General features: G+C 46.5%; 2 long non-coding RNA genes across 2 annotated transcripts in view; both read left to right on the top strand.

Moving 5' to 3' along the window:
• Positions 1-1,590: 1,590 nt before the first annotated feature.
• On the top strand, positions 1,591-3,194 carry LOC107184161. The gene is made up of 2 exons (XR_001514984.1): positions 1,591-2,045; positions 2,664-3,194. It is a non-coding gene; the product is annotated as an uncharacterized LOC107184161 (long non-coding RNA).
• A 694-nt stretch (positions 3,195-3,888) lies between these two features.
• Positions 3,889-11,970, top strand: part of LOC107184160 — a 24,764-nt gene continuing 16,682 nt past the window's right edge. Inside the window, exon 1 of the long non-coding RNA XR_001514983.1 lies at positions 3,889-4,009. This is a non-coding gene — a long non-coding RNA (uncharacterized LOC107184160). The remainder of the gene's footprint in view (positions 4,010-11,970) is intronic.

The raw sequence follows: 11,970 nt of genomic DNA, 5'->3' as shown, positions 1-11,970 counted from the left end.
TAAATCTAACACTAAGGATTGTTTAGCGTGTCTGCTTCTACTGGGGAGACAGAGGAGGGGAGGTGGCTTGAATTTTTCTGGATGGGACAGTTAGCTCTTGGCAGCCTGTCCCATCTAGAAACCCAAGCCTCTCTAAGTAGGCCACCTTGTTACTGTAGTGTCACAGAAAAGTTGACCTTGGCAGGGACTAACTCCAGCTTGGCCCACAACTTCCATCCAGGGTAGCTGTGGGATCTGCATTCTTGCATAAGGAACACACTTTTTCAGCCTTGCCCAGGATTATCTGTGGTAATAAAAGCTCCAATAACATAAAGTGATCCTGCATGCTTGTCTCCTGCCCTCAACCAGGGAGAGCTCAGCAGGACAGAAACCCCAAAGCAGTGACTTGTCTCAGAGGCCATCGACTTAGTCACCCCAACTCTCCCCAGCTGCCACTGCTGCAGAAAGCCAGCCCCGGCCTCTGCCTTCTGGACCGCACATGCGCTCTGAGGCCCTCGGGAACCCAGCTCCAGGAAGTTTGCTGCTTCCTTATTTGAGATGTATTATTAAACTGTAATCATACTGTGAGGGGAGCCAGCCAAAGCAGTGGCTATTAATAGGAAGGTGAAGAGAGCTGACTCAGGAGCAAGCTGATTTAGGCTGGAGGGGAGAGCGAGCTTGGCCACCTTGGCCTACAATCCTCCAGGCGAGGTCCGCGAGCGACAGACCTGAGCTCATTCTGTTCCTGGGCTGGAGTCAGCACTATCTGGATTTCTCAGCTTGGGAAATAGAAACCTGGAGAGGACCAATCAAGGGGATCTACAGCCGTCTCTCCCAGGTCCCCAGGGAGTCTCAGAGCCTGAGAACAAACAGCTTAAAGAGCTCTGACCCAGCAAAGCAGCAGCTCTTCCCCCACACGATGTCATCGGTTGATGAGACTTGGAAAGGGGCTCCCTCCACTGGGAAGCAGTGCTGACCCAGCCCGCCGCTGGCCAGAGCTCCCTGTTGGCAGAGACCTCTGAGTAGGGAGAGTCTATTTCTGGCTTCGTGATAAGGCTAGGGGAAGTGGGTGGAAGCAGAGAGGTGAAGGTCCGCAGCGAGTGAAGGGCAGGGTGCAGCAAGGCCCAATAACGTGGGAGGAAGTTCTCAGTACCTTCCTGTAAATGCCCTGCATTTCTCACGGACTAAGACTTTAGTCATCTGGTCGACTTGCCGTCATCTGGCAGCTAGAAGCAGGATAGATTGCAGAGTCCGGCCCGTGGTCCATGACGTGCCGGAGGAAAAACAGCACTGCTCCTGGACGCTGGGCTCACAGCATCCCTCCCTCTGTACCGGGCACTGTTTTTACCTCTTCTCTCCGAGGTTAAAGTGAGATTTTAAAAGGTCATGTGACTTAGTCGCACAGCTAGGAGGTTGCAAAGATCAGACTAAAACCCAGGCCTGTGTGAGAGGCCAGAGGAAAAGCCAGGCTGCTGTAAGCTGCCTGTGGGCCCCAGGTCCGTCCAGTCTTTCCCGTCTCTTCCACCTACACCCAGCGGCCCTCCCTCTTGTCGCTAATCCAGGGCTCACAGCCACGTCAGGGGGATGAGGGTCTCTGCCTGTGTTGCTGGGAAGTTGGGGAGTGATACGTGGCCATCTTCTCCCCCTGTTTGTTAGGTGGTTAGCTGCGCCTAGGTATGTTTCCCTCAAAGGAGAAGATCCGTTTTGGTTCCTGGATCTTTGAAGAGGGAGGCTCAGGTGGAGGTAGGATTTTGGGTATTTCCCCCTTCCTTTCTGAAGATACTGGGCTTAGCTCTGGGTGCCTGGGCACTTGCAGACCATAGAGCCATTTAATAACACTATTAATCTGGTGTGTTTTTTCTCCACTGTTTTTCACATATCCCAGCAACTATCTACATGCCTATGTCTCTCTAGAGTTGCACAAGTATTATCGTCGACATACTTACATGTATCTAAAAATACCTTTTCACTGAAAAGAAAGAAGTGGCTGTCCTGCAACCGACTGTTGCCTGGGTCACTTCCGGAACCTGAAAGAGATCCCAGGACCCTGACCCCAAGTCCACGAGGTAAGAGCTTCAGGCCCCAGCTGTCAGGAGGCCCCAAATACAGAACTGGAACTGGACCAGGCTTATGGGAATTTTGTTCATCATGTGACAGCCATATTGATTTATAGCCAAACTAATTTCCAGGCTCTCAAGCAGTAGATCAGCTAAGCTGTTGTTTTGGGGTCTCATGTCCTCACTTGGCCATTTTTTTTCCTTCCTGTTTTGAAAGGCAAACAAAATAGCTTAACAGTAATAATAAACAGGATGGTGGCGGCATCCAGGCTCGGACATCTGCCTCCTCCCGCTGTGGCCAGAGTTCATCCATTCCCACTGTACCTTGAACTAGGCCACCTGCAGGTCTGTGCTGGGGCCTGGCCTGGCTGTCGGGGGAAGGCATTTCCAGTCTGGGCAGGGGTGTGGAGAAGGGGATAGCTGTGGCCTTTGCGTGGGAGTGTCTCCCCTCTTCTCCTCCGGGGACGTGACCATTTTCAGATCTGTGGGTGGGGAGGAAAATCTTCTCTTCCAAAAATAACCTCTTCCTGCAGTGGGGTTTGAAGCTGGACCAAGCTGCTAGCACTATTTTTACCCAGCTTGCACTTCAGGGTGTAAATAGCAACTCTGGCTGTTTTTTCCCCACAGCTGACCAACGGGTCTACCTCTTCCAGGCGGAGCATCCTGGCAGTTTGCACAGAGGAAACAGAACCAAAGTTGCCCCCCGGCCCAGGGGATGGTTATTGACCCTCAGGTCAGTATGCAAGCAGGGGTGGCATCGCCCTGGTTCTGTCATCTCGGTCTCTGCTGTGAACACTAGGCCCCGTGATAGCCGCCCGGCTAAGGCCGATTTAAAGAAGCACCATGTGGAATCCCGAGGCGAAGGCAGCCCGTGAACCTCTGCCTGAGCAGCCTGGGGCTCCCCGGAGCTCGAACAGCTCTGGGCTGCGGCCGGCTGCCCCCTCGCCCTCTCTCTTGCATGAACAAGCACCTGCTCCAAGGTTGCTGTCCTTGGAGGGCTTCTTGCCCCAAACGCACCAGATCAGGAAACTGAGGAAAAGAAAACAACCACTGAGGCTGCCCCAGTGACAGATGTCTCTAAATAGATACAGACCGTCCTCGGGTTACATCGCACTCGACGTCTGTTGTTTTGTGGTTACCTCGCCATCTCCCATTTATTTATAAGAAAAAAGTTCCGTTATGTCGACGTATGTACATAAGTGCTTTATGTTTTTTCTTATTTACTTACCACAAGTAAAGGTCAGGAATTGTTATCTTTCTTTTAAATTTTTTCACTGTTTCACTTCAGTACTGCTGTGTCTGTGCTCCATGTGGGTGACGTAGGTGCTTGTGTAGGTGGGTTCCGACGGACGGCGAAAATCGTGTCACGTCGCGCCGTCGTAGGAACGGATCTCCGAGGTAACCGGAGAACCTACTGTACTTCCTGGTGCTCAAGTGCTTGGAGGCCCCACAGACTTCAGTATTGGAGAATGTCACTGAGAGGTCACGGTGAGAGGACAGCCTGGCTCCTTCCATGCTGCGTGTGAGCAGAAGCCTTGGGTTATGTCTCCACTTGGCTTGGAGGAGGGGGAATTCAGCTTCACAGAGGGCCCCTGGTTGGTGCTGTGGATGAGCAAGATAAACCAGCAAAGACGGAGATGTGCCCTCCTGATAGCCAGTTCCCTATTTGCTTCTCCTAGAGAAGACTTTAGCGGCTTTTCCCCGAGGCCAAGTTTCTTACCCAAATCTCTCCCTGGGGACTTTGTTCTGAAATTAGAAAGGAGAGTTATGAGTCAGCAGTAAAACCCGCTCCTCATTGTGAATTACGTAGCAACTCCTCACGGACTGCTCATTCCCTCTAGGTACACATCAATCACCAATCAGAGAATTTCGCAAATATCTACCACGTGCTCAGAACTGGCATTGGAGGACGTGGCTCAAGTTTCAGTTCTTCCAGCCGATGACGTGAGGGCAAGAAAAGGATTGGAGGACAGGTAAGCAGCTGAGCAATCCCCGGATCTGCTGTTTTTGGATGTGGTTCCTGTGCCGTTCCACGGAATTGATTCTGAGCAGTTGTTCATTGCAAAACTCACTGCCAAATATTGACAGCCCAAGTGGCGTGGAGAGCTCCTGATGGTAAAAATAGGGGCAGGTAATAGATGAGAAAATAGCTTTCCATTTGCGGAGAGCGGGATGGGAACACATTGTCTCCCATCTGCTGTGTTGTGGGTTTCCATCGTCAGCTTGGGATCTTTCCCAGGACTGGCCAGCCAAGTCTACTTAGTGGCTTCCAGCAAAAAGTCCACCAGGGAGCTGCTCAGGGTAAGATCAAAGCTCAAGGCACTGTCTTAGCAGCCAGACCAGAGGAGATCCATGCTGGGTTCGAGGCATGCTGGTTCACACTGTGCTTGAGTCACATTAAACAGCCAACAGTCCAGCTGCTGTGGATCAGTGGTTGAGGGTCGAGCTATGAACCAGGAAGTTACGGTTCGATTCCCAGTCAGCTAATGTGCCCAAGTTACGGGCTTGATCCCCAGTGTGGGGCATGCAGGAGGCAGCCAATCAATGATTCTCTCTCATCATTGATGTTTCTATTGCTCTCTCCTTCACCCTTTCTCTTTGAAATCAATCTATATATATATATATATATTTTAAAAATAGCCAACACCACAGTTTCCAGTAAAACCCACTGAATTTTAAATGTGTTGTTGGCTAATTTGGGGGGTGGGGTTATTATTGCCCAGTTGATCTGGTCATTCATTACCCACCAAACGTCACATTTACAAAACAATGGCTTTTTGGGGAAGCCTCTTAAAGCCTGGATGGTCAATGTTTACCTTGAAAACAAACACACTCAAAAACCTGAAGCAGGAAAAAGGTTCCAGGTAAATAAAACCAAAAGCGTGTGGCTGACAGCTCCACTGACCATTTGTTTTGAAAAATGCTCTTAGCCCCAGCCTTGACGTTGGGGAAATTGGGAACATGGTCACACACTTCTTGTCCAGTGTGGCCCTACATTTCCTGGAATTGGCCGTGAAGTGCCATTTCCCCTGTCCCTGTGCCACCAAGGAGTTAAACTGGCTGTGCTCTCCTGGTGACTAAATGGGTGCAGTGTGGCTCTGAGATCATCCGGAAAGAAAGGGACAGGTGTGAGACTTCAGTGCTCTTGAAATGCCTTTGATGGGCTCCGTGAGTGATGGGCCAGCGCCAGGGTTATTGCCCCTGGTTGTGTACGTGTAGCGTGAATCCTTGTTTCTTCCTTTGAATTTCGCATGATTTTAAAGGGTTTCTAGCTCCTTTGGGAGCTCGATGTTACTGTGGTGTGTTCAGTGATTCCATGGAGAACACTTTAGACAGCAAATTCCACCCTTTGAAAAACAAGCCATTAAGATGGAAAACAAGGCAGAATCAACTGACCTGACCAAAGCACCCTTGATGTGTGTTGGGGAGACCTCATCTTCCCACTCTGGCTGCTTCCTTCCTTGTGAAAGAGCCCAATTAGCATACCACTCCTGCCTTCTCTCCTCCCCCTCGTCCTTCTCTGGGAGGAAGTGGTTTACTGTGACTGATGAGCTTGGAAGGAGAAACTGTGCCTCCCACCATCTTCTCTTTCTTCTTGGGAGTCAACACTGCTGCCTCGGGGTGAGAAGGGGAGGCCCATTCTGGCCAAGTCTGTCTAATTGTGAGGCTGGGCACTGAGACGCTCGTTAGCTTGATACTATAAGCCACGTCCTCTCATCTCAGCTTTATTAGTCATAAAGGTTATTTTTATAAGTAATAAAAGCTTTACTAGTAATAAAGGATCTTTTTGGTCCTCATCTAGCTTACTGCTATCTTACTTCTAATTCAGTTCAAGATTCGCAGGAAAGTGGGGGGGCTGCTACTTTGGGGCCTTCTCAGAGACGCCACCTATTTTGAGGGAGACTTCCTGGTGGTTAGCAGAAGCCTTGAGTTGGGGTGAGATCCTGGCCTCTAGAGCCACATCTCTTCCCTGTAGAACACCAGGTTCCTTGCAGCCACGTTGGTAAAGGGGATCTATAGAACGTGCGCCTTCTGGGTGATGTGTATTCACTCAACACGCATTTATTGTGTGCCTACTAATGTGCCAGGGGGTGGGTGCTGTCGTGATCAAGAGAGACACAGTATCTTCTGTCACATAGTTTATAATCTAAGGTGTACCAACTAGGAAGTTTAATGTTCCAAATGAAATAAAAACAACTGCAAACTAGCTTAAGCAATAAAGAGGAAGTATTGGCTCATGAGAGATCAGGTACAATGTGATCCAGGACTCAAACTACAGGTTTCCAGGTCTCGGCTCTGCTTCCTTGGTGGATTCATTCTTTTGTCACCACGTGATGCAACCCCTCCTCGCTCCTGGCAGCTTCCGGCTTCCCACTAAGGCAGCAGCAGAACTAAGACGCACCACTGGCCAGGCTGAGAAGAGTCCGAGTCCCTACATGCCCTGCAGACTCCTGAGGTCACTCTCATTGGATCGTTTTAGGTCGTGGGCCATCCCTATAGCAGTCACTGGACTCAGTGGGATAGGACACACCGACGGGCTTAAACCCCGAGGTCCATGCCTGGATGGAGAAAGTCCGGCCCTTTGCATATGGCTTGGAAGTGTAGGGACCTATTAGGAAGAGAGAAGGGCAGCGAGCATCGCTGTCTATGATGGAGGCAGAAGACAATAGATAAAAGGATAATTCTGCTAGAAGGCAACACTTTACCCTGCAGAAAACACAGACATCCCATTATAGCCTGGTAAGCCAAGCCCAGACCTGGGAATCCAGAGATTGGGTTCCACGTTCCGTGCAGGGTCCTGCACACAAGAGGCTCTCAGGAGAGTTCCGGAGGGGGGGTGGACTTTGCTCTTTGATTGGGCCCCTCAGGAACTGCCTTTGGGCTGGATTTTTCTGTGCTGTGAACCCTCTCTTTTTGGGAAGGAGGCGAACATGTGCCTGAGAGGACGCCAGTTACAGAAACAGAGCACCTGTCACTACATAGACCCGAGCCATCTATTGATGTGTGCTTGTTTATTCGTTCAGCCAGTGGTTGAGACGGTAAACATTAACCACATTGGGGCATATCGGCACCACGGGTGCTGAGCTGTGAAGATAACACAGGCCTTCGGTGTTCTAAGTTCAAAAGATCCGTGTGCAACAAGGTACAACCCCAATGAATTGAAAATGGAAAGAAATGCAGCCCCACACAGTTAAATCAATAATATATATATATATATAATTTTTTTTTTTAAAGAAAGAAATGCAGTCAAACACACAGGGTAGGGAGAGCGCTTTGGCCAAGTACCTAGGAGTCCTCGAGGGAGATGAGTGCTCGCCAAGCAACTCAAACTCCCACTGGGGCCTGAGCAATCCTGTACTTCATCCAACAAACATGTATTGGGTCCTTCTATATAAGAAGCAAAAGTAGGAACACATGATCAGTTCTAAGGCCGCCACTTAAATCCTTTTTTTAAAAAAATAAGAGGTCTTTTATAAGTAGATAAATTATTATAAGAAACTAAATGACTATAGGCAAAGCTAAAACAAATTAAAGCTCTAATGTGATACCAGAGATGGAAGGTAAAACTAATTTCATTTTGAGGTAGAAGTTGGAAAAGGAGTGGGCCATCCCTGGATCTCAGGGAATCTTGCATTAAGGCACAAACAAATGTATAGGATTCAGTTGAAAGATTGCAATCAATGATGCAATCTTTTTTTTTTTTGCATGTATTTCTCTTTTTTTCCAGTTTATATTAAGTATTATTCTTTATCCATTTCAGATGTAAGCAGAGTGGCTAGACATTCATGGTTAGATCACCTTACACAGTGGTTCCCCCAATGTTTCAAGTACCCACCTGGCCCCATGCATACGATATTATTGACTATATTCCTTGTGCTGTACTTTGCATCCTGTGACTATCTTATAAATACAGTTTGTACTCCTTAGTCCCTTCGCCTTTTCACCCAGCCCCCAACGCCCCTCTCTGCACAGTCTTTTTTGGTGTCCCCAATAAATATGACTCAGTCCTCTGAACATCCTAAAGCAGCCGTTCAGTTGCACCTTTCTTACTGCTCTTATTCTGACTCATATCATGGTCAATTATTTATTTATTTTAATTTTTAAAATATTTAAAAAATATTTTTATTGATTTCAGAGAGGAAGGAAGAGGGAGAGAGAGAAACATCAATGAGAGAGAATCATTGATCGGCTGCCTCCTGCACGCCCCTTACTAGGCGTTGAGCCTGCAACCTGGGTATGTGCCCTTGACCAGAATTGAACCCGGAACCCTTTAGTCTGCAGGCCAAAGCTCTATCCTCTGAGCCAAACCGGCTGGGGCACGGTAAATTTTTCATTCATTCAATTATTTGCTCAGTCACTCATTGAACATATATGGCAAACTGGAGATGCACCCAGCACTGGGTCAAAAGCCAAGATACAAAACAGAGTGATATGTGGTCCCTACATTCTAGGAGCTCAATCCAGTAGGGAAGGAGGCATATGAAAAATGAGTATAGCCCAGCTGGTGTGGATCAGTGGTTGAGCATTGACCTATGAACCAGGAGGTCACAGTTAGATTCCCAGTCAGGGCACGTGGCCGGGTTTCGGGCTCAATTCCCAGTGTGGGGTGTGCAGGAGGCAGCCAATCAATGATTCTCTCTCATCATTGATGTTTCTATCTCTCTCTCCCTCTCCTTTCCTCTCTGAAATCAATAAAAAATATATTTAAAAAAATAAGTATCGGGTGAGAGGTGCTATAATAGAAGTATGTATGGAGTGCCCAGAGGTAATGGCTTCACAAAAGAGGTGGCATTTCAGTGCAGCTTGGGGACAAACAGGACCTTTCTAGGCTGAAATTTCCAGCGTCTGGAAGGTCCTTGACCAAAGAGCCAGCATGGTGTGCTGAGGGAATGGTAGAGTTAAGGTCTGTAGGGAGAATGTCACAGAGGAGGTTGAAAAGATAAGGGAGGTAAAAGGTAAGTCACCCTGAGCTTTGTAGACCTTGCTATGGTCTTTGGACTTGATGATAGAAGGGATTTGTTGAAGGGCTTTCAGTAAAGGAGGAACAATATTAGGTTTTGGCTTTAGAAAGACATTATGGCAGCAGTCGGAGAGCAGAGTTATCTTGAAGAGGGACTGGAGGCCAAGAAATCACAGGAAAGTCATTTCAGTAATCTAGGGGAGGAGTGGTAAGGTCTTGATCGTTGAAAGGGGAACAGCACCCCATCCCACACCCTGGGCATGGGAGCTTCGCAAGTGGGCGGCCAGGAGCAGGACTTGGTGCTGCGTGAGAACCACTGGTCTGAGCCTGGTGGAGGTGACTGAAGGTTGAAGAAGAAAAAAAAGAAAGCACAAATCTAGTGAAATGCAAGTAACAGAAAGCAGTTAATGCTGCTGCTACTGATGACAGTGATGGATTAATTCAACAAAGAAAGAGCAAACAAACCAATAACCAGCAATTTCCTATTATGGAGAATAAAGATTCTGATACGTCTGCAAAGGAAATATCTAATGAAGAGAACAAGGTATATACCTGAGAGTGGAATTGCTGGGCTACGTTGATAATAACTCTATAATTAAGCTTTTGAGAAACTGCCAGACTGCTTTCCAAAGCAGCTGCAACAAACAGTGCAGGTTTAAAGAATAGGAATAAGTCAACTAAAGGGAAGTGAGTATGTGCAACACCCGAGAATAGCTTTATGCTGGGTTAGCTGGAGGGCACTAGAGAATGGTTAGATTTTAAAGAGTTGAGCTGAGACCCAATTATTCCAGGACACCTTTAGATAATCCTGTTTTCAAATCAAGGGTCCTTTTGAAAATTGCCAGGTGACAGCTTTTGTTTCATCTGAAAAGCGATGAGATTGATAAACTGTCAGTTAGTCCTGAAGCCACAAGGCTTTCAAGTGATACCTGGTCAGCTAAAGCTGTCATTTTGTTCATGATTTCTGCCCTTTTCTTTTTTTTATATATATATTTTATTGATTTTTTTACAGAGAGGAAGGGAGAGGTATAGAGAGTTAGAAACATCAATGATGAGAGAGAAACATCGATCAGCTGCCTTCTGCACACCCCCCACTGGGGATGTGCCCCCAACCAAGATACATGCCCTTGACTGGAATTGAACCTGGGACCCTTCAGTCCGAAGGCCAACACTCTATCCACTGAGCCAAACCAGTCAGGGCTCTGCCCTTTTCTTCTGATATTTAGAAACCTTTCCCATCCCAAGGTTATACAAATATCCATGTTTTCTTCTTTGATTTCTAGGCTTTCATTTTAAAAATGTAAATCTTTAAGCCACATGGAATTCATTTTAGAATAAACATTTTGGGATTTATTGAAAAAAAGAAAAAAGAAATGAAAAGAAAAGGGAGACCAGAATGAGTTGAAAGAAGAATTGAGAGATTGGGTCAACAAGACTTCATCATTGATTGATGGGAGATGATGGGAGAAAGGAAGAAGCTAAGAATGACTTAGAAATCATTGGCCTGCACAAGCTGAGGAAATGAGGGTTCCATTAACCACAGTAGGTAATGGGCTTGGGAGGACAGGTGATGTCCTGGGTTTAAGATGCCCACATGACATTCAGGCGGGCAAGCCCCGCTGGGTGTTAGAAATATGTATCTCGAGTTGATGAGACAGATGGAAGCTAGAGACTGACAGGGGATTAGGTTAAGGGCTAAAGCCATGGAGTTAGATGCACAGGCCAGACAACTAAAGGGCAAAGCTTTTGACAGTAGGAGTTTGGTAACCCATGGGCCCTGGAACAGTACTTTGCATGAAGCAGGCAGCATCTATGTAAGAATTGACAGAATCACATATGGATATACCAATTTGGAGGTTGTTAGTCACATCTAGATGTCCCAAGACCTCAAATGTGGAATCATTGCAATTTAAAAGACTTATTTTGGGTCAAATTGTCCAATAAGAAGAGTACAATTAGCATCCTAATATTCAAAGAGATTCTAGCCTTCTGCTAACGTTTATTTAAAACCTACTCTTATCACCTTGTGGTTTTTTGTTTTGTTTTGTTTGCATTTGATTTTCCAGAGAAGATGCTATAAAATGAGGAAGCTGGGGAAACACAGTTTATCAGAATTAGGGGAGTTCAGTCCCAGTTGCTGGAACTCAGAAACTGGTGTCAATATGTTTGACCTTTAGGAGAGTCATTCTGAGGGCAACTTCATGGTGTTTCAGGAACTAAGCAATGTCTCCTTCAAATGTCAAACGCGTACAGTTTGCCTTTGCTCATTGTTTCAACAAACATTGTTCAAGCACTTCATATGTTCTTTTTTTTTAAATTAAATCTTTATTGTTCAGATTATTACAGTTGTTCCTCTTTTTTCCCCCATAGCTCCCCTCCACCAGGTTTCCACCCCACCCTCTGCCCTTATCCCCCTCCCCCACTGTCCTCATCCATAGATGTACGATTTTTGTCCAGTCTCTTCTTGCACCCCCACACCCTTTCCCCACCCCCAGAATAGTCAGTCTACTCCCTTTCTATGCCCCTGATTCTATTATATTCACCAGTTTATTCTGTTCATCAGATTATTTATTCACTTGATTTTTACATTCACTTGATGATAGATATATACTTGTTGCTCATAATTTTTATCTTTACCTTTTTCTTCTTCTTCCTCTTCTTAAAGAATACCTTTCAGCATTTAATATAATCCTGGTTTGGTGGTGATGAACTCCTTTAGCTTTTCCTTATCTGTGAAGCTCTGTATCTGACCTTCAATTCTGAATGAAAGCTTTGCTGGATAAAATAATCTTGGTTGTAGGTTCTTGCTATTCATCATTTTGAATATTTCTTGCCACTCCCTTCTGGCCTGCATGGTTTCTGTTGAGAAATCAGCTGACAGTCGTATGGGTACTCCCTTGTAGGTAACTGTTCTTTCTCTTGCTGCTTTTAAGATTCTCTCTTTGTCTTTTGCTTTTGCAATTTTATTTTTGG

Source organism: Myotis davidii, unplaced genomic scaffold (genome assembly GCF_000327345.1).
Source record: "Myotis davidii unplaced genomic scaffold, ASM32734v1 scaffold684, whole genome shotgun sequence".
Taxonomy (NCBI): Eukaryota; Metazoa; Chordata; class Mammalia; order Chiroptera; family Vespertilionidae; genus Myotis; species Myotis davidii.
This window is presented reverse-complemented; position numbering and strand designations above follow the sequence as displayed.